The sequence below is a fragment of the Pleurodeles waltl genome, chromosome 10, assembly GCF_031143425.1.
Source record: "Pleurodeles waltl isolate 20211129_DDA chromosome 10, aPleWal1.hap1.20221129, whole genome shotgun sequence".
NCBI lineage: Eukaryota > Metazoa > Chordata > Amphibia > Caudata > Salamandridae > Pleurodeles > Pleurodeles waltl.
The window spans coordinates 261,371,565-261,394,835 of NC_090449.1; positions in this window are offsets into that span (position 1 = coordinate 261,371,565).

The window sequence follows — 23,271 nt, forward strand, 5'->3', positions numbered from 1 at the left end:
TAAAAGGCGCTTACCGCCGGTCAGAAGACCGCCATAACACCCGCGCGGCCGCGGTAAACCGCCACGGTCATTCTGACCCGCAACTGGCAAACCGCCAAAAACCCGACATCCACAAAAGTCCGCCACACCAAAGGTTAGCGAAAAACTGGCGATGACCAAACCTCCACCGTCACGCCAACAGAAAAATGCCCCTGCCATTACGACCCACGAATCCACGTGGCGGTCTTTCAACCACGGTATTCCATTGGCGGTACACACCGCCGCGGTCAAAATACACACCCCCTTACAAAACACAACCACATTGGACAATTGAAACACACACACCTGATACACATACAAACAACACTCCCACACACCCAATACAATATAAAACACACACTCACATCACCCACAAACCCCTTCGAAAAACAAAATCGACAGAAAGCTAGAGATACACAGCACTGCTTAGACAATACCATCACACAGAGGCAAACCACACCATCACCCACACAATATCCACGCACAAAACACCACACATCACCACACTCACCACACTCTACAACACATACACCACCCCACACTTCATCCACACCACCCTATGGCACCCCAAAGACACCCCCGGTTCTCAGACGCCGAACTCCGGGTCATGGTGGAGGAAATAGTTTGGGTAGAGCCCCAGCTCTTCGGGACACAGGTGCAGCACACCAGCATTGCCAGGAAGATGAAGCTATGGCAAAGGATAGTCGACAGGGTCAACGCTGTGGGACAGCATCCACGAAATCGGGATGACATCAGGAAGCGCTGGAACGACCTACGGGGGAAGATGCGTTCCATGGTATCAAGGCACAACATCGCGGTGCAGAAGACTGGCGGCGGACCCCCACCTACTCCCCCAGAATTTACAGCATGGGAGGAGGAAGTCTTGCACATCCTGCATCCTGAGGGCCTCGCAGGAGTAGGCGGAGGAATGGACTCTGGTAAGTCAAATTTTAACTACTTCTTCCCACCCCCACCCCACCTGCATGCCAGCACATACCCCCACCCTCACCCCCACCCCCATCACACCTACTCCCTGCAAATGGCTCACCATCACAACCCACCCATCCCAACACCAAGACCTGCCTGCGTCCACAAAGCATGGACACCCATCACCAAAGCATGCCCACTGCACATACACATCTCCACCACAAGCCACCCTCACAAACGCCCACACACAGGAATGCCAGCCCTGGGGTACACGGGCACCCACCCATAGACCGATATGGCACACACTGAAGCAATAACCATACCTCTATACCCCTGCAGGACCCGAACGCCACCGCACTGCCCAGGAGGGTCCAGAAATATCCATCCCACCCCCAGAAGAGGCCACCAGTGATGACAGCAGCTCTGTCTCCCTGGACCCAGATGACCAGCCCGGACCATCGGGGACCTCGGGACAGTCTGTTCCCCTCACAGAGCCACAGGCCACAGCAGACCCAACCCCCTCTGGGAACACCAGCACAGCTCCCACCCAGCGGGCCCATGCCTCTGTCTCCAGGACACGTCAATCAGCGGTGTGTCCACCACTACAGGGCACCCAGGTTAACCCACCACCCCAACAACAACAGGGACCTGGGGGCAGTGGTAGTGGGCACACGGTCCAGGGGACAGAGGCACCTGGAAACAGGGGAACTGGGAGGGCTGCTGTGCGACAGGGGGGGGACAGGCCCAGGGAACCAACTCTCCACGAGGCCCTCTCCTCCATCATGGGAGCGTACCACCACTCCCAGGAGACGATGGCAACGGTACTGGCCAGGTTCCAGGAGATCCAGGTCATGCAGGAGCAACAGTACATGGGGTTCAGGGAAGAACTTAGAACCATCAGTTCTGCAATGGGCACCATCGTAGGGGCCTCAACCTGATTGTCACCACATTGCGGGACCATGTGGCACCACAAAGGGCCCCTGTCACTAGCATGGACCAAGAACAGGCAACCACCTCCGCCGGCGCTAATGGACAGGAGGCCCCCACACAACAACAGGCCACCAGAACCCCACCTCCTGCAGAAGAAGAACCACCCTGCAAGCGGGGCCTGAGATCTCGTAAGAAGACAGAGTAGGATTTCAAGACCCCCGCCAGCAAAGGATACCCCCTGATGTCATCCCACTGTCCCACATTGTCACCCTGTCCAACCTTTAACTGCCCCTGCTCCACCTTCCACAGGCATATGGACAATGCACCTGTGAGACTGAAAAGCTGGACTCTGCCATGGACATTCCTCCACCATCACCCATCACCGATTTCCCACCATGTCCCTAAATTCAGCATTTTAATAAAAACACTTATTGCACAAAAACAAACTGGAGTCTGCCTGTATTGTGAACAAATGTACTGAACATAATGCTGCCAAAATGTCCAGTTACACAGTGATGAAAACATACCAATGTCATACAGCTGTAGTCCATGGGGAAACAAAGCAGAGGTCACGCAGTGGGGGCCACATCGCTGAAATTGGAAGGGAAAGTCACAACTCAGTTAACATACATTGGGGGAATAGGCCAGACAGTAGAGAGGCAGGAGATTGTAAGTAATTGTAAAATGCCGGTGTTGAATCTTACCTGTGTGTTATTGAAAATACTGTAGTATCACTCTGTCCCTGTTGTCTGTGTCGTCCCCGTCGTCTTCCTCCTCTTCACTCTCCACAGGTTCCACCGCTGCCACAACACCACCATCTGGACCATCCTCCTGCAGGAAAGGCACCTGGCGTTGCAAAGCCAGGTTGTGAAGCATACAGCACGCCACGATGATATGACACACCTTCTTTGGTGAGTACATTAGGGATCCACCTGTCATATGCAGGCACCTAAACCTGGCCTTCAGGAGGCCGAAGGTCCGCTCAATTACCCTCCTAGTACGCCCATGGGCCTCATTGTACCGTTCCTCTGCCCTGGTCCTGGGATTCCTCACTGGGGTCAGTAGCCACGACAGGTTGGGGTAACCAGAGTCACCTATTAGCCACACACGGTGTCTCTGAAGTAGTTCCATCACGTAAGGGATGCTGCTATTTCGCATCATGTACGCGTCATGCACTGACCCAGGGAACTTGGCATTTACATGGGAGATGTACTGGTCTGCCAAACAGACCACCTAGACATTCATCGAATGATAACTTTTTCTGTTCCTGTACACCTGTTCACTTCCTCTGGGGGGTACCAAAGCCACATGGGTCCCATCAATGGCACCAATGACGTTGGGAATATGTCCAAGGGTATAGAAATCACCCTTCACTGTAGCCAAATCCTCCACCTCAGGTCAAACAATGTAGCTCTGCATGTATTTCATCAGGGCAGACAACACTCTGGATAAAACCTTAGAAAACATAGGCTGAGACATCCCAGATGAAATGGCCACTGTTGTTTGGAATGATCCACTAGCCAAAAAATGGAGTACTGACAGAACCTGCACTAGAGGGGGGATCCCTGTGGGTTGGCGGATGGGTGACATCAGGTCTGGCTCCAGCTGGGCACACAGTTCCTGTATAGTGGCACGGTCAAGTCTGTATGTCAGTATGACATGTCGTTCTTCCATTGTCGACAGGTCCACCAGCGGTCTGTACACGGGAACAGCCCTCCATCTCCTCACAAGTCCCTGTGGACGGTGCCTAGGAAGGACAACATGGAGCACAGAGTCAAGCAACCCACAGGTACGTTCACACAGCTTGCACTGTACACGATCTCTATGCATTGAATGGCTTGTATGAGTGGCAATGCAAGGCCTAGGCCTGTGTGACGCAGTAGAAATTAGGCCATGTGGGCCTTTGAAATGGCGGCTGCCTGACCTGTGAAGTGTGACTATGTGATGTGAGGTCATTGCGCTGGCGTGGCACACCGTGGCGGTAGGCGGTCGAAGACCGCGGTGCAAAGCCGCATTGGTTAACATTGAACCCTATGGGTTTCAGAAGCCAATGAGGATGTGCGCCGGCGGTCGCGGTACGCACCGCCGCGGTACGCACCGCCGCGGGCGTGACCGCCATTTTCTATCTGCTTAATCACTCGAGACCTGATCATCCACAGGAGAGGACCTATACTGCAAGTGCTGCTGTGACCTCAGTCTGGAAGTGACAATGGCTGCTGCGACTGGGGAAAGGGCCCCTGCCTTCACGTCAGAAGAGTTGGAGACACTCGTGGATGGGGTCCTCCCCCAGTATGCGCTACTCCATGGTCCTCCAGACCAACAGGTTAGTACACTGGGAGCATGCTTAGTGGGCAATGCCTGGGTTGAGTGGGGTGAATGAACGATGGTGGTGAGGGGAGCGGATGAGGAATGCATCGCACGACAGATGAGAGCATGTGCCACATGGCAAGGTTGGGGAGTGGGGGCCACTCACATCGACCATGCATAAAAGTGATGATGTTTCTTTTCCCACCCTGTACATGTCACATAGGTCAGCGCCCATCAGAAGATCGACATTTGGCGTGCCATCGCCAAGGACGTCCGGGCCCTGGGGGTCCACAACAGACGGGGCACCCACTGCCGCAAGAGGTGGGAGGACATCCGCCGCGGGAGCAGAAAGACCGCTGAGGCTCTGCTGGGGATGGCCTCCCAACCTAGGAGGGGTGCCACACGGCAATTGACCCCCCTGATGTCCCGGATCCTGGCGGTGGCCTACCCAGATTTGGATGGGCACGTGAGGACATCACAGCAGAAACAAGGGGGTGAGTACCAGCACATTCTGCTATCTTTGCGCTCAGTGGAGGTGTCTGGGTGGGGGAGGAGGGATGTGGGTATCCCTAGGCCAGGGCGATTTCTGTAGGCTATGCCCCTCCGTGAGGCATGGCCCTGTGCCCCCGCCCCCCACCTCTGTAGGGTGCCTAGTACAGCTATTCATGGCCCTGTGTCATCTATGTGTGCAGTTGTCGTCCATAGGCTTGTAGGCCATGTCCCAGTGATTGAGTGGTGTACCCCAAGTGTGCGGCGTAGTGCAGTGGGCTTCTGTGTCTGTCCTCTCCGCCAACGGTGTCGCCAATGCATGCATTCAACATGTCTTTCTTTCTTCCCCCCCCCTTTTTTCTGGTCTTCCTGTTCATGCGTGCATTAGCATCATCAGGCGGAGGAGAAGTGGCATCGGCGCACGAGGGAGCTGCATCTCACATGGCCCCGGAGGGCCATGCAACCGACTCCGAGTACACCAGTGAGACGGAGGGCGAGGGGAGCTCCACAACGGGGACCCGTGGAGACGTCAGCGACACCGACACGTCCTCGGAAGGGAGCTCCCTTGTGGTGGCGGCAACATCCGTGCCCACCGCTACAACAAGTACAGCCGCCACCCAGCGCACCAACTCCGCCCTCCCAGCAGCCCCTCAGCGTTCGCCCCGTGCCCGCTCGCCCAGGAAGGCGGGCATCTCCTTCGCCCCAGGCACCTCAGGCCCTGCCCCAGTTACTCCTGCTGCCCTCAGTGCGGAGATCATTGACCTCCTGAGGACCATCACTGTTGGGCAGTCTACCCTTTTGAATGCCATCCAGGGTGTAGAAAGGGAGGTGCATCGGAGCAATGCATACCTGGAGGGCATTCATTCGGGTCAGGCTGCCCATCAGCGATCGTTCAATGCTCTGGCCTCAGCACTGACGGCAGCCATTGTCCCTGTCTCCAGCCTCCCTCCTCCAACTCCCTCCACCCAATCCCACTCCCCTGTTCCTCTGCCTATCCCAGCCACACCTACAGACCAGCCTGCACACACCTCAACACCCAAGGGCAGCTCATCCAGACATAAGCACCACACATCCCACAAGCATTCACCCAAGCAACATCCACATGCAGACATGCCAACAGCCACTGCCTCCTCTGTGTCCCCCTCCTCCTCATCTCCCTCCTCCCTCCCTGCGACGTCTCCACTCACACCTGCATGCACACCACCATCAGCCAGTACGTCCATCACCAGCACACCCTCCAGTACACTCCGCACAAGTGCAGTCACCACCCCCACTGCCATTTACACGTCCCCTGTGTCCTCTCCCACTGTGTCTGTCACCCCCTCTTCCAAACCACACAAACGCAGGCAGCCACCCACCCAACAGCCATCCACCTCACAACAGCCTCCGTCACAAGCACCTGCACCCAAAGACAGCACACTTGACTCTCCTACAACCACATCCTCTTCCTCCACTCCCATACCCACTACAACTACCCGTCACTGTCTTTCTAAATTGATTTTCCTTTCCAAACTTGACCTCTTTCCAAAAACTGACCCACCCCCTCCATCTGGTAAGAGTCCAATCAGCACCTCAGCCACCACAAGCCCTGCATCTACTAGGACCATAGTTCAGGGCTATTGGAGTCCACCAGCTCCTAGGGCAGGAACATCGGGCAGCAGCAAGGGGACAGCCAGCCCACCCCCTGGGAAGAGAACCAAAAAATGAAGGGCCGGCGCAACAGGCCTGAGACGGCTGCCCCCAAGGACACTAGCCTTGCCCCGTCACCTGGCACATCAACAAAGGGAGGCAAGGGCCCCAGAGATTCTGCGAAGGGGGGCAAGGGCAGCAGGGCGGACAAGTCCGGCAGCAGGCGAGCTGCCCAGGAGGGCCCCACCAGCCCCATTCCGGGTGTGACGGAGGACACCCACGTGCCCAGGACTCCAGCACAGGAGGGCCCCGCAAGCGAAAGGTCGGATGGCGACTGAGCGGGAAATATTGGCCAGATCTGGTTCCCCAGGAACACAAGACAAGCACCGCTGAACTGGGCCCTTCAAGACAAGCACCCCTGAACTGGGCCCCGCCGTGACAAGCACCGCTGAACAGGGCCCCGCCGTGACAAGCACCGCTGAACAGGGCCCCGCCGTGACAAGCACCGCTGAACTGGGCCCTTCAAGACAAGCACCGCTGAACAGGGCCCGCCGTGACAAGCACCGCTGAACTGGGCCCTTCAAGACAAGCACTGCTGAACTGGGCCCACCGTGACAAGCACCGCTGAACTGGGCCCTTCAAGACAAGCACCGTTGAACTGGGCCCCGCCGTGACAAGCACCGCTGAACAGGGCCCGCCGTGACAAGCACCGCTGAACTGGGCCCTTCAAGACAAGCACCGCTGAACTGGGCCCCGCCGTGACAAGAACCGCTGAACAGGGCCCCGCCGTGACAAGCACCACTGAACAGGGCCCGCCGTGACAAGCACCGCTGAACTGGGCTCCGCCAAGACAAGCACCGCTGAACTGGGCCCTTCAAGACAAGCACCGCTCCGCTGGGCCCTTCCTGTCAAGCACCGCTCCGCTGGGCCCTTCCTGTCAAGCACTGCTCCGCTGGGCACCGCCGTCTCAAGCACTGCTCCGCTGGGCCCTTCATCTCAAGCACCGCTCCGCTGGGCACCGCCGTCTCAAGCACCGCTCCGCTGGGCCCTTCATCTCAAGCACCGCTCCGCTGGGCCCTTCATCTCAAGCACCGCTCCGCTGGGCCCTTCCTGTCAAGCACCGCTCCGCTGGGCACCGCCGTCTCAAGCACCGCTCCGCTGGGCCCTTCATCTCAAGCACCGCTCCACTGGCCACCGCCGTCTCAAACACCGCTCCGCTGGGCCCTTCATCTCAAGCACCGCTCCGCTGGGCACCGCCGTCTCAAGCACCGCTCCGCTGGGCCCTTCCTGTCAAGCACCGCGCCGCTGGGCCCTTCATCTCAAGCCCCGCTGGGCCCTTCCTGTCAAGCACCGCTCCGCTGGGCACCGGCGTCTCAAGCACCGCTCCGCTGGGCCCTTCATCTCAAGCACCGCTCCGCTGGGCACCGCCGTCTCAAGCACCGCTCCGCTGGGTACCGCCGTCTCTGAACTGCTCTGCTGGGCCCTTCCTCTCAAGCACCGCTGGCCCATTGGCAGGGCCAGATCTGTGTCGGGCAGGGCTTCACGAAACACTCTGGCCACCATGCCTCCTCCATAACCAGTGGAGTCTGTAATCCACCTGATGGACTGTGGCTTTGCACTCCCCAGGATGGCACAGTGGGCAACCCACCCACTGCAGAGACTTGAGAGACTGTGGCTTTGCACTCCCCAGGATGGTCCAGTGGGCAACCCACCCACTGTAGAAACTTGTGAGACTGTGGCTTTGCCCTCCCCAGGATGGTGCAGTGGGCAACCCACCCACTGCAGAGACTTGAGAGACTGTGGCTTTGCACTCCCCAGGATGGTCCAGTGGGCAACCCACCCACTGTAGAGACTTGTGAGACTGTGGCTTAGCACTCACCAGGATTGTACAGTGGGCATGGAGGCCCCTCATCGATCTGGCGTCGTGGACTCATGTGGCTGAGGTGCCCCCCCTTCCCTTCCCCCTGAGGTGCCTGTAGTTTTATTATCTGATGCCCCAGCAGTGTTCTCTCCAATGGAATTGGGTCTCGTGTGTGGGCTTTGCGCATGTGTTAATGCGCATTGGCCCACGAACAATAGCAGGTTGCCAAAATGTGCCGGACTTTTGGCCTATGTATATATTGTTCATGCTGTTATTTATTTTATTTATGTATTTCATAATTCACATTACTTCATTTGAGCTATAATATACTTCAATTTTAATGATCATTTTATATTGTCTTTGCATTATTCCGGGGGCTTTGGGGGGTGTCACTCTGACTTGTTGCTCTGCATTGGTGTGTAGGTATTTGGGGGGGGGGTCGCGTATGTGTGTGCCCGTAACCTTTTCTCCTCCCCCCTCCCCTGTGTCGTAGGTGCAGTACTCACCGTTGCCGTCTGCGCCGGCGTTCGTGCTCCTGGTAGACAATAGCTGGTAGGATGTTTAATTCGGGTTCCATGCTGTTCTGATTCCTCGTGGAGTGTATAGAGGTGAGCGTTTTCCCGTTCGTAGTCTGTTTCCGCCGTGTTTTTATCGGCGGTGCTCCTGCCCCGGAAAAGGTGGCAGATTGGTGAGTTGTGATAGGGTGGGCGGTACATTGTCTGCCGCCTGCCTGTTGGCGGTGACCGCCGCGCTGTTTGTTTGTCCCGCAGTGGCGGTCGGAGTGTTAAAGTGGCGGGCTGGGTGGCGGTTCCCGCCAGGGTCAGAATTCCATTTTTTTGATCGCCTGCCTGTTGGCGGGTTGGCCGCCGCTTTATCACCGACCGCCAGGGTTGGAATGACCCCCTATGTAAGCTGGGTACATGTGACTACGTTTTACACAAACATGTGCGTGGGATGACAGATGTAGGGTTTGAGAGTGTTAGTGTTTAGGTACGTGAAAGACATACATCCTTCATTCGAGAAGTTTATGTCTATTTATCCATATGGTTAGAGTAACTTTCACAGATGGAGGCATGCAGACATATTGTTAGATGTGAATACAGGTTTCTAGTAAACAGTTATAAAACAGGAGATAACAGCAAACAAGAAACGTGTGTGACCAGGTACTTAGCTGGATTCAGGTATAACATCACTCATTGGATTATTTTGGATTTTCTGGTTGACCTTCCAAGTAGAGGTTGGTAGAGGTTGTTAGTGCAGTTAAGGTGATAGGTGTGGTAGAAACTCTTGTTAGTTTCAGTTAGCTGTGGTTAATGTAGTTTGCAGGGGTAATGAACATGATGGCATAAAGTTGAGTGCTCATTTCAGGTCCTGAATTTCAACAATGAAGGAGTACAAATCCTTTGGATCTTCAAAGATGGTTATTTTACCATTGTAGGTTGTCTTCAGGCATGCTAGTCCTAGGAAGGAGAATTGTATTGCTAAGTTTTCAAGAGATGGACCCTGCGACAAAAATGCTTTCCTTTTTTACAGTGTCTTTAGAGTAGTCTCGGGAGATTCCAGTGGAGCAGCTTTGCCATTTATTCCTTTGTTATTTTTTTATCTGAATGATGATTGCTTCAGTGTGTGAGAATTGAAGTGGTCTGACTGAAGATAAGAGCTCTAGGTGCACTGCTGTTTTTCAGTTTGTAGCTGGGCACTCTGTCAGCTTGTGTTATTTCAAAGTCTTTTGTGAAGTTTATTTGTAAGACTTGAGGAATACATTTTTCTCCAGATGTGGTACAGGATGTTGCTTGTGTCTCTGTTCCTTCTTGAAGCCCAAAGATCCGCAGATTGCCCCTTCTATTTCTGTCTTCTAAGTCTGTGAGATTCCTTTCCATCTGGGCTAGCCTTGCGATGGTGGTTGTCAGTGTCTTTGAGGAGCTTTGCTTGTGGTCTTCTAGGAGGTTTAGGCATAGTTTCACTTCGGTGACACTGTCTCCTAGCGACAGAATGTCTTGTTTTATGGCTGTGAGATCAGTCTGCATGGATTCCATAGTAGTCTTCATAGATTGTGTGAGGACATGCAGAGTGTCAAATTTTTGCATAATTAGATCGAAGGTTGCATTATTGTCAGATTTTGGCCCTCATTATGACCGTGGCAATGAGTGATAAAATGGTGGTAATACCGCCAACAGGCTGGCGGTAACTACCGCCAAATTATGGCGGTGATAACTCCCATAGACAGCCAATGTAACACACCAACCGTCACAGTGGAAATAACACTCACCACGGCGGTAGCCGCCAACAGCCAGGAGGAAGACAAAGTATCGCCCACCACATTAAGAGACATCACTCTGCCACCTTTTCCGGGGCAGTACCAAGGCCATCAAAACCCTGGCATCACTAAAGAGAAAGGACTCACCATCGGAGACACAGGGAAGAACAACGCCGCCATGGAACCGAAACTACAAGTCTTTCCAATGATCTTCTACGTAATGCTCCACCTGGAACACCAACGCTGACAAAGATGACGACGGTGAGTACAGCCAACTAGCACACAAGGGAGGGTGGGAGTAAAACGATAGTGACACACACACGCATGACACACACCAGACACAGACACACCACACACACGTCCAGCTGCACACGAAAAACAGTTTGTCCCTGAAGAATGGCAGAATAATGTAAGGACAACAGGAATGGACGAAAGTGATTGTAATCAGATCAACATCAAAATAACTAGTTTGATTTGTCAATGAAACAGATATGTACACATGTACCCAAAGGGACACTGCCCAATCCAATGTTCAAAGGGTCCACATGGCCACAGGGCACAGTCTAAGGCCCAATTTGAATCCTGACCACATCCGGATAGGACACTGCAGGGGCATCAGTTTGTAAATAGGCAGGCATCTCAGGGGAGTGGGGTGAGGCACCTCAGCCGGGTGTGGGAACAAGCCCACTGGTTCTGGATGGGGCTCCATGCCTATTGCTCTGTCCTGGGGAGTGCAAGGCCACAGTCTCTCAGGTGGGTGACTTTCCCACTGGTTCTGGAGGGGGCTTCATGCCCATTGCTCTGTCCGGGGGAGTGCAAGGCCACAGCCTCTAAGGTGGGTTACTACCCCACTGGTTCTAGAGGGGGCAACTTGACCATTGCTCTGTCCTGGGAGTGCAAGGCCACAGTCTCTGGCGTGAGTGACTTTCCCACTGGTTCTGGAGTGGGCTCCATGCCTATTGCTCTGTCCTGGGGAGTGCAAGGCCACAGTTTCTCAGGTGGGTGACTTGCCCACTGGTTCTGGAGGGGGCTCAATGCCCATTGCTCTGTCCTTGGGAGTGCAAGGCCACAGTCTCTCAGGTGGGTGACTACTCCACTGGTTGTGAAGGGGGCAACTCATACAGCAGCCCCTGGAGTGTGGCCTACATGGCGTTTTCTGGCAGTGACAGCTGCAGTGTGGTGGTGGATGGAGTAGCATCCTGGGCCGCCTCTGCACTTTCGGATGTCTGCAGTGTGGTGGTGGATGGAGGAGCCTCCTGTGCCGCCTCTGCACTTTCGGATGGCTGCAGTGTGGTGGTGGATGGAGAAGCCTCCTGGGCCACCTCTGCACTTTCTGATGGCTGCAATTCACCAACTGGCGGTGGGGGCCCCGTGACAGCTGGTGGTGGTGGACGTGTCACAGTGACAGCCTCCGCTGGAGTAGAGGGCTTAGTCTCCTCCAGTACATGGGGCGTGGATCCCTTATCCTTCATCGCAGGGGTGGATGGGCTCTTCCCCTTCCTGCCTGGTGGTGCAGGCTCCTTTCCCTTCCTGCCTGGTGGTGCAGGCTCCTTCCCCTTCTTGCCTGGTGGTGCAGGCTCCTTCCCCTTCTTCGATGGAGGTGTGGTATCCTTATCACCACAAGTAGGTGGTGCTACCACTGTCCCCGTGGACTGTCTGGCTGAGGTTCTGGGCTGTGTCATTGGTACCCTGCTCATACAGGCAGGACGGGGGAGGGGGAGGTAAGAGGTCAAGTTGGGAAAGGAAAAGCTTTTTAGGGATGTTGGGGCGGGAGGAGGGAGTAGTAATGGGAGTGGAGGTTGAGGAAGTGGATGTGTGCATGTCTGCTGGATTTGGGTGCATGGGCCATATGCTGATGTGAGGTGGATGGCTGTTGGGTGTGTGAGTGCTGGTGTTTGTGTCCTTTAGGAGGGGGGACAGACACGGTGGGAGAGGACAGAGAGGACGCGTGTATGGCTGTTGTGGAGGTGTCTGCAAGTGAGGTGTGTGCTCTGCTTGGTGTGGTGATGCTGGTAGTGGATGTTGATGTAGTACATGCAGGTGTGAGTGTGGACGTGACTGGGAGGGAGGTGGTGAAGGAGGAGGAGGAGGGGAAGGCAGTGGATGTTGTCGTGTCTGCAACTGTATGGAGTTTGCATGGTTGCTTGTGGGATGAAGTGTGGTGCTTGTGTTTGCCTCTGCCACTCTTGGGTGTTGTCTTGTGTGCATGCTCGTCCGTATGTTTGCCTGGGATGGGTTGGGGTGGAGGAGAATGGGACTGGGAAGTGGAAGTTGGAGAGGGATGGTAGAAAGAGGGACAATGGCTGCCATCAGAGAGGAGGCCAGAGCCTGAATCAATCTCTGTTGGGCCGCCAATCCACTGTGAATGCCCTCCAGGAATGCATTGCATTGCTGCATCTTGGATGGCATTCACAATGGTTGACTTCCCTACAGAGATGGATCTCAGGAGGTCAATAGTTTTCTCACTCGGGGCACCAGGGCTCACTGGGGCAGGGTCAGACGTGCCTGTGGAGAAGGAGATGCCCACCTTCCTGGGTGAACAGGCACAGGAAACTCCCTGAGGGGCTGCTGGGGGGGCGGTGCTAGTACGGGGTGGTGGAAGTACCTGCAGCTGGGGTGGTCACAGAGGTGTCCGCCACCACCTGGTAGCTCCCATCAGAGGAGGTATCTGAGTCTGTGTTGTCTCCTCCAGTCTCTGCCGTGGTGCTCCCCTCACCCTCCCTCCCACTGGTTCCCTTGGCGTCGGAGGACTCTGCCTCCTGGGTCATGTGGGATGCAGCTCCCTCTGTCACCAGTGTGCCTGCTCCTCCGCCAGATGATGCTAATGCACACACGGACAGGATGACTAAACAAGAAAGGGTGGGAGAGAGACAAAGGATACACTGGGTCAATGACTGCATCAACACCACAGTTGGCATATCCATCACCGTCACACACAGGGAACAGGCTTAAGCACTTTGCATTGCACTACCAGTGGTATGGCTAGTCACTAAGGTAGGATGAGGGCCCCACACCGCCAACTGCAGCACTCCTGGGACCCAGGATGCCCTACCTGAAAAGGACTGCTAACAAGCTGGGTTACCTGTATTTGCCATACACCCACTACCCTTCAGATGACCCACGCTGCAATGTCTGGCCTGGCCTCAGAGGCACCCACTAACACACATCCACCATCCGGATACCACCCCACCTGCCAAAATATGTAATGACACCCACTGTACTCACCCCCTTGTGGCTGTTGTGATTCCCTAAAGCACCCATCCAGCTCAGGGTAGGCCACAGCCAGTATGTGGGCCATCAGGTGGGTTAGGGTCCAACAGGCACCCCTTCCTCATTGGGAGACCATCCCCAGCTGGGCCTCCACTTTCTTCCATGCCCAGTGTCTCTGGCCCTCCCACCGCTTCCAGCAGTGGGTGGTCTGCCTGCCATAGACTCCCCAGGCTCCCCCCCAGGCTCAACACGTTCTTGGCGATGGCACACCTTATTTCCTTCTTTTGATGGGCGCTGACCTGCAGAGGCAATACAGACAGGAGAACACCATTAAACAAATAGTCCAGCCTGCCACACAAATGGCCCGCCATACCCGTTTCCATCACCATTGGCACACACATAGGCCAGCGCACAACATGTACACCACCAACAGACAATCTTCCCATCACCCTACCTACCCGTACACAATGCTTTAAAACACATCTCCATGCATCCTTGCCACTTGCATCGTGGCCAAAGTGTACTCAACTGTTGGTCTGGAGACCCATACAGATGTCCGTACTGGGGTAGGACCCCATCCACCAGTCACTCCAACTCCTCCGAAGTGAAGGCAGGAGCCCTTTCCCCGGTCACACGGGCCATGGCAGGTTCCAGACACAGGTCACAGCAGGTCTTCTCCTGTTGAAGGTCAGGAAACAAGTGAAGATTGAGATAGAAAATGGCAGTCACATTCGTGACGGTATACACCATCACTGCCGGCGTACATCCCCATTGGCCACTGTACTCCATAGAGCCCAATATTATCCAATGAGTAATTGCACGGCAGTGCAAGACCACCTTCCGCCACGACGTTCAACTTTGACGAAGTTACCTCACTTCCACCTGTCCTTACATACAGGATTGGCGGTTGCCATTTCAGGGGGGGGGGAAACAGGCATATCGACAATTACTGCGTCACAGATTAGATTGTCACATACTTTGCCATTAAAACTGTCCCAATACATAAGTGCACCATGTGGACTGTTGTTGTGGGTTTGTTGTTCAACTTGTGACATCCTACTCACTCTTGTGTCCCTTAGATACCTACCGCTGTGTATGAATAGGAGGTGGGGACATACCTCCGTGTACAGACCCCTTGTGGACTTGGCTACACTGAAGGACAGGCACATTATTTCTCCTATAGACTGACAGGGCCACAATCACAGAGCTGTGTGCCCAGTTGGAGCCAGGCCTGATCTCATCTATCCGTCATCCGACTGGGATCCCCCCCTCTTGTACGAGTGCTATCAGTGCTCCATTTCCTTGTGACAGGGTCTTTCCAAGTGACTGTGGGCTTGGCAGCAGGAATGTCACAGCCAATGTTCTCAATCGTGCTGGCAAGAGTGTTGTCAGCCCTGATAAAACACCTGAGCAGCTACATTGCTTTCCCCTCGGTGGAAGATTTGGCCACTGTGAATGCCGGATTCTATGCAATGGGAAGTATCCCCAATATTATTGGGGCGACTGATGGGACACATATTGCGTTTGTCCCCACCGCCAGAATGAACAGGTGCACAGGAATCGTAAGAGTTTCCACTCACTGAATGTGCTTATGGTGAGCTGGCGGACCAGTACATCTCCCACATCAATGCTAAGTATCCTGGGTCGATGCATGATGCCTTTGTCCAGAGGAATGGCAGCATCCCAAATGTGATGGCCCAACCCCAGAGGCACAGGGTGTGGCTAATAGGTGAGCCATGATCCCCACCCACTGTGTGTTAATGTGTGCCTCTGGTGTTTACCCCGTAGGATTGTGTGTGGCTAAATGTTGTCCCTCAATACCTGCAGGTGCCTCTGGCTACCCAAACCTATTGTGGCTGCTGACCCCTGTGAGGAATGCCAGGACAAGGGTTGAAGAACGTTTTAATGAGGCACATGGGTGAACCAGACAGATCATCGAAAGGACCTTCGGCCTCCTGAAAGCCAGGTTCAGGTGCCTCTATCTGACAGGTGGATCTCTCTGCTACTCACCGAGAAAGTCTGCCAGATAGTTGTGGCATGCTGCATGTTGCACAACCTGGCCCGCATGTGCCATGTACCTTTTCTGCAGGAGGAGGAGACAGGAGATGCCCCTGTGGCTGCAGTAGACCCTGACGACAGTGAGGATGAAGAGGCTGAGGATGAGGATGAGGACAACAGAACATCAGTTATCCATCAGTACTTCCAATAACACGCAGGTGAGACAGTGCAACTTCACATTTTTCTGATTGTTGGTGTAATCTGTGTGGCTGTGGCACGATGGCATTAACTTCCTTTTACCTCTACTTACTGTAACCTATGGTTTATCATTTTAATGATGTTGGTGCTATGACAACTGTGTACTGATGTGCTGACTACAGCCAGCTACAGGTCATTATTTCTAAGCTCTCATAATGTACAGTTCATTTGCAGTGGATGTAACTGTTACCATAAATAACCTTTTTCAACGCGTGACATACAAGCTGTCAGGTTGTGTTCAAGGGTGTTTATTTTAGAGCTAACAAATTGAGGGAAATGTGCAATGGAATGGAGTGATGATGGAGGAAAGTCCAGGGTATTGTTCTGGTCTGTTTGTAGCACAGGTGCAGTGTCCAAGTGGCCATAGGAAGGGGAGCAATGACTGTTCAAGGTGGACAAGGTGACTGAGTGGGACACAAGGGGGACAATCAGGAGAGTCTCATTTCCTGGACGTGGTCTTGGCAAGTGTCTCTGGCTTCTGTCTGGGTCACAGGGAATGTTTGCGGGGTGGTTCACCTTCTGCAGGGGGATGGATGCTGATGGGCTGTGGGTCCTGTGGTTGGGCCTCCTGCCCACTAGCGACAGCGGAAGTGGAGGGCTGGTCAATGGACTGGCTAGTGGTAGGGGTCCACTGCTATGCTGTTGCCTCCCTCATGATGTTGGCCATGTCTGCCAGCACCCCTGCTATGGAAATCAGAGTGGTGTTAATGGCCTGCACGTCCTCTCTGATCCCCTGAAACTGTCCCTCCTGCAGCCGCCTGTTCTTCTGCACATTGTCAAGGATCTGGCCCATCGTGTCCTGGGAATGTTGGTAGGCTCCCATGATCTCGGTGAGTGCCTCCTGGAGAGTCGGTTCCCTGGCCCTGTCCTCCCCCTGTCGCACACCAGTCCTCCCAGTGTCCCTGTTGGCCTGTGCCTCTGTCCCCTGAATGGTGTGCCCACTGACCCCAGGTCCCTGACTGTCTAGAGTATGAGGTGTGGACTGGGGTCCCTGTACAGGTGGGCACACTGCTGAATGACTTGTTCTGGGGACAGAGGTGTGGGTAGGCTGGGGGGGTGCTGTGGTGTTGGATCCTGATGGGGGAGGCACTCTGGTGGTCTGTGTGTGGGCCTGGGTGACCGGCTTTCCAGTGGCCCCTGTGGGCCAGGTAGGTCATCCAGATCCAGAAGTCCAGAGTTACTGTCATCACCGAGGCATCTTCTGTTGGGGGACTGGATAGTTGTGGCACCTCCTCTCCACTGACAATGGCTGGGGTACCTGTGGGGATGTAAGTGATGTGTTATGCTTCATGTTTATGACATTTGTACATCTCTGGCTTCCCCCTACCGTTGGTGTTGCCCGACCACCTTTTGCTTGTGTATGGTGATGTATTGTGAGATTGTTAGTTTCCCTATGCTGTGCATGCTTTAGTGATGGGTGTCCATGCAGGGCTGGGAGGGCTGTCCATGCATTTCTACAGCATGCAGGGCTTGGCATTGGGGTTAGTCAGATGTGTAGGTGCAGTGTGTGGGATGGAGTGGAGTGATGGGAGTGAGGGTGTGAGATGGCATTCAGGTATGGGGGTGATAAGTAGTAAATATTGACCTAATAGGTGTCTCTCTAGTGAGTCCCTCAGGATGCAGTATTGCCAGTACTTGCTCCTCCCATGCTGTGAGCTGTGGGGGAGGAGGTGGGGGTCCACCGCCAGTCCTCTGTGTGGTGAGCTGGTGCCTTGCTGCAATGGAACGTACCTTCCCCTGTAGGTCGTTCCACCTCTTCCTGATGTCGTCCCCTGTTCTTGGATGCTGTCCCACGGCATTCACCCTGTTCACGATCCTCCGCCATAGCTCCATCTTCCTTGCAATGGATACCTACTGTACCTGTGCTCCAAACAGCTGCGGCTCTACCCTGGCAATTTCCTCCACCATGATCCTTAACTCCTCCTCAGTGAAATTCGGGTGCCTTTGTGGTGCCATGGGTGTTGTGTGGTGTGTGTTGGTGAGAGCGTGTTACGTAATGTGGTGGAGTGTGTAATGTGGGGTGCGTGAGGGATGTATGGGTATAAGTGGTAGGTGTCTAGTTGGCTAAGTAGTCTTGGTGTCAGTCTGGTGGCTAAGATTTGTAATCGTAAAGGGTTGTGCGTAATCTGGGTACGTCTTTTATAGTGGTGTGGGTGTGTGGGTGTGGTGTGTGTATGGGTGTCAGGTGTGTGTTTTTGGCACTGGCCAATGTGGTGTTGTTTTGTATATGGGTGTCCATTCTGAGTGCGGCGGTACATACCGCCAATGGTTTACCGCCATTAGATGTCCACCGTGGTGATTTGTGGGTCATAATGTGGTGGGCTTTGTTTTTTCTGGCTTAACGGTATAGGTTTTGGGACCGCCAGTTTAGCACTGACCTTTGGGCTGGCGGATTTGTGTATGTGGCTGTGTTCTGTCGGATTGGTTTGTGTGTGTCATAATATGTCGAACGGATATTCGCCACTGCGGTGGTATGTTGGCGGCCATCAGCGTGGCAGTAGGCAACATTTACCACCAATGTCATAATGAGGGCCTTTGTCTTGATTGGGGAGTCATGGATAGGGTATCCTGTTTGGACCTCTTTTGCACTGGTTTAGGTTCTTTAAGACCTCCCCTTGGTTCTCTAGTGTCATGAATTCTGGGATCACCCATGATGGCGGTGTACATGGCCACTTTGGTGAGTTTGGTTTAGGGCTGATTGGAGAGGGTGGCTGGTTGGAGGATATATACACTGACAAGAAATGCTTCTATTGTGTTGTAAAGTGGGAGGACACAGATGATTATTTGGCCTAATTGAGTCAAATGGTGTGAGGCTTCGTGTATGTGGAAATATAGTAGAGTATTCTGTGTATAGTGTGAGTTTTTGGTAGGAGAGGAGAGATTGGAGATGCTAACAGTCCGCAGGTTTGTCTCTCCAGTTTACAACACAGACATTTAGTAGCCTACAATAATGTTTGAGTGGTATAGGTTGCTTCAGAGTGCCAGGAGAAATTTAGAATGGGATTTGTGTCCCAGCAGCAGCCATCTTAGACTCAGGCATAGGTTCTAAAAATCCCTATGGCAGAGGTGGAGAAGGTGAGTGTAGCAAAATGGATAGATTAACATGTATCATGCAAAGAGTGTTGGGGAGCTAATTTACACTGAGTAGGGGCCGCTGTGGGAGCTGGTTCATACACTGAGAGATACACTCATTATTGTAGTGTCTCAATTGGGGCCCTTATGAAGTCAAGCAGGTTTCCTTCAGAAGATCATGTGGGGCAAATCCGATTCCGGAGCATGGAGCTGCTGAAGTGCCTCGTCGCAGCAGGTAACCAATGAGCAGTTCTTTAGAGTGGCTGCATGTTTGCCTATCCATGAATCACCTTGCAAAGTTTCAAGATCCTCTTTAGAAGGTCAGAAGAACCGATTTTGTGATCAGGTATAGTGGAGCACACAGGTGGCCATCATTCTCGGGTAATGGCCACACCTCCAAAAGAACACCTACTCCTATCTCTTTCAAAAAAATTCCCTGTTGAATGTCTGATGCTTGTTGCATATTCCCAATTAATATTTTGTATTTGAAATTTAGCCAAATATTCATATTTCCAATGCTTCTCATAGAGCTGCTAGTTGCCTCAATGAGCAGTGTTTTGAATACAGACTGACTCTTCACAGGTGTAAGTTGCAGTAGGTCTCCAAAAACAATCAAATGTTTTCCTCCAAACAGGAGATCATAATTCATTTTCATAACCTCCTGCATTCTCAAATGTACAAAGGCAAGCATTAAGTTTAAGACCATTAAGAAAGTTTAATTTCTTTTTTTCATCCAGTTTGTATTTACTTTGTGCCAGTCAAGTTTCATTTATTCCTCTTAACTAGTTGACCCATTTACATGTTGATCTATTTCTGGCAAATGCTTATCTGTTCACATACCACTAACCACCAATGCTCCTGCCACTCAGGAACAGCTGAATAATATTTATTTCTGTCTTGTAATAGCTCAAGGCTTGTTTCCTTTACAGGAGGGGACAGCTGATGGTAGCTGAAGTCTGTAGGAAATTCTACTGAGTCATGTGTTTTTACTCTAAAACTTCCCTGACTAGGTCTTTTCTATTTTATGTTTGAAACTAATGAGGGAAAGACAAGAAGTCTAAAATTAAGAAGTTCAAAAGGGGTAAATCTGTCAGGAAAGTGTATAGCCACATCCTTTCAAGGATGTGTGCACCCACTGTGATATTTTGCATTTCCAGACTAATTTGTTATAACCAATGGTGTCTTGAACACATATATATATATGTATATCGTGTGCATGTTTCATTCAGCAGAGTTGCTGGTCAAAAGGGTACAGGGCTCTCTGCAGCACTGCAGATGAATAAACAAATAGATTCTTTTCCACATCTGCATTTTGTCCCATTTGTCAGCAGTGACATTATTTACGCTTTCTCAACTGGAGTTCACTGCTGAGATAGACGGAATCAGCCTAGTCATATTTCCTACACTGTGGTCCAGACGCGGGTTTTATTCCTCCAAGATCTGATGTGTACACCCCAAAGGGGATTGAGTTTCCCGGAATCAGCAGCAACTTAGGAATTGACCATGTAACCCTGAGACACCGGACTGAGTTCTTGCTCTCTTTTCAAACTATTGCAAACACAGGCATCAAGACTGTGTAAGATTGAAATGTCAGAGGTGTGTCCTTTGTTATGTTATGATGTATTAATTTGTTTACTGTCTGTACAGCAACCAGGAGTTAAAGTCCCTATAAACTTGTATGCGATAGAATTCCCAACAAACTAATAGCAGTTAGAATCCCTCACAAAAATAGAGGGAGTTAGGTGTCCTGTTTGTCCTCCTAATAATGATGTTAAATTACCGGCCTATGTAAGCATTTCCTGGATTTGTGTGTATTTTTGGGGTTCCTAAGAAGTAAGACCATGGGTAAGCTATTTAACCCAGATACATGGGTGGAACAAGTGCAGCCAACACCACCAAAAGATTCACCTGCTTTTGAAATAATTATGAAAAAGAGGCTTCAGTTTGGACTTTCTCTGAAACAGTGAAATTTCTACACTAGGGAAAATACAGACTTCCAGTTCCCGATTTCAGGGACATTTGCTTTTGATAAATTAGATCTCCTTTGCAAGTAGTGTATACACTAGATAAGAAAAAATTAAGATTAACACAATTTGAAATATTAAATATATGGGAAGAGCATGCTAGGGATCGACTGGTAAAACAGGCAATGGTAAAAGAGATAAGAAAAAGAAAATTAGAGAAGTGGGCAAGGAAAGAAGGGACCAAAGAGAGGAACAAGGTAGGTTGGATGAATTATATTAGAAAAATGTTACACAACCAGATTGTCGGCAACATCGGAGCCATAGCCAGAGGAGGGAGACCCCAATATAAAGGGGTTACTAAATGGAACGATACATCCCCCACCATATGAACAGACTAAGATAGATAGTAGACAGAGAGATGGGAGTGAATCATCTGTATAGTCTAAAACTTCAACTAGTTACATCTCCGAACATCCTAACTGAGAGGTCTAAACGACTAGTAGGTACTGCATTGTCCACTGCTGTTATTTTCATGGACAATGTGATACACAATGGCATTGATCATTTTCCGGGTGATTTTAACAAAGTGGAATTCCTTGGAGAATTTACCCTTATCGTGAAAAAACATGTTTTAGAACATGTGCAAACGTATATTTCAAGATTTGAAAGACCATGGGGCCAGGGCTCATGACAAGAAAGTGGAATTAAAATGTGAATGTGATTAAGAGCTGCAGGGTATTGATTACTGGGCTTGCAACCTTCAGGTTATGGAAGAAGAGGCACCATGTTGATTGATGCATTTGGTATCCATATTTGAGAAGATAAAGCAATTACATATTAATGGCTGGTTTGCAATGCAAGAAGTTCTTTCTTTTAAATGTTTAATTTTAAAAAAGCAGCAGATAAGTAAGAGCTTACATAATTTTTTGCAATTTGACACAAAAAGAATCAGAAAGTGAGGATATAGATAATAATGTAATTATTATCAAAAAATCATTAATCTATGAAACAAATTCATACTGACTAATGCACCTCAAAATCTGAGTCCTCACCTTCTTCCTAGTTCTGCCAAATTTCCCTATATCTTTTGTTTTATCCCACTCTTTCGGCATACAAATATTCATGGAATTTAACCTTATTCATTTTGGCATGCCATTGGGTGACAGGTGGGGTTGATTCCGATTTCCAATTTGCCAAGATCAGTGACTTTGCCACTAATGTAGCAATGAAAACAAGTATTTGCAATGCAATAGGTCCTGTATTTGTGAGAGTTAAAGCTACTGGCATTGTAAATTCATAACTGGATTTTTCGTGCCACTTATATTGGTCAACTGCGCACATAATTTGCTCCTTTCTGCCACATAATTTCAGTGGCCCTAATGCTCAACATCGCTATGCATGATGCCTGCATAAATCCAGATCTGCATGTGCATACTGTGTGTGCTGCCCACCAGCGCAGAGAACCAGCTCGCTTCACATGCTCGGCTAGCGAGCAACAGACAGAAAAACTCAGGGCACAGTAGCAGGACTTTTGTTCCCAAACGTTGCTCCATGGGTTTGGAATTACAAAATAAATCAAAAACAAGGTCACAGCATGTGGGATGCTCGATAGGGGCGGTGTACGCCCTTGTCCATTTGTTTTGTTTTTTAAATAGTCCATCTTTATGTTTTATGAGCACAACAGTAATATCTACCGTCCCATCCCACTAAGGGAAATTGGTTACACCTAAGCATTTGGCTGGTACTTGCTTTGGTAAGAATTTGCAAAGAGCAGTAACCACCTGGGTTCTCCAGAGGACTGAGGCGTAATATTTCCAGCACAGAAATCATGTAAGGGTTATAAACCACGAGGGCAGAGGTCACGTGCATTCTGCACAAAAGATACGCAATAACACAGCAATGCATTAAACTTACATTAATATGCATATGAAATATCCCACAGTAAAAAAAAAAGGTGAAATAAAGTTATCTTGGGAAGACAATTTGTGTTCGATAAATATGTCACACCAGCAGAAAGCTTATGACGTCATAAGAACTGCACAAATTGAGCTTACATCCTGCTGGCTACTCCCTCAATTTTGTTTCCAGCTTGTGAAAGGCTGTGTTATGTCACACACTTCTAACTGACCAAAGGCCTTAAAGCATACTAAAGTTATGTGCACTGACACATGAATCATTGTGTGACACAGAGTATCATAACACAGGGCAATCGACTCAGCTCAACCAATCACATGACAAAATTTGTCCATCATGCATCAATAAGTACACTTGTTTTCGGATGGTCTGCCTAAATGTTTGGGAATAGTGACCTTGGACAATGCATAAAGTCTTGTCACAGAACTTGGAAGAGT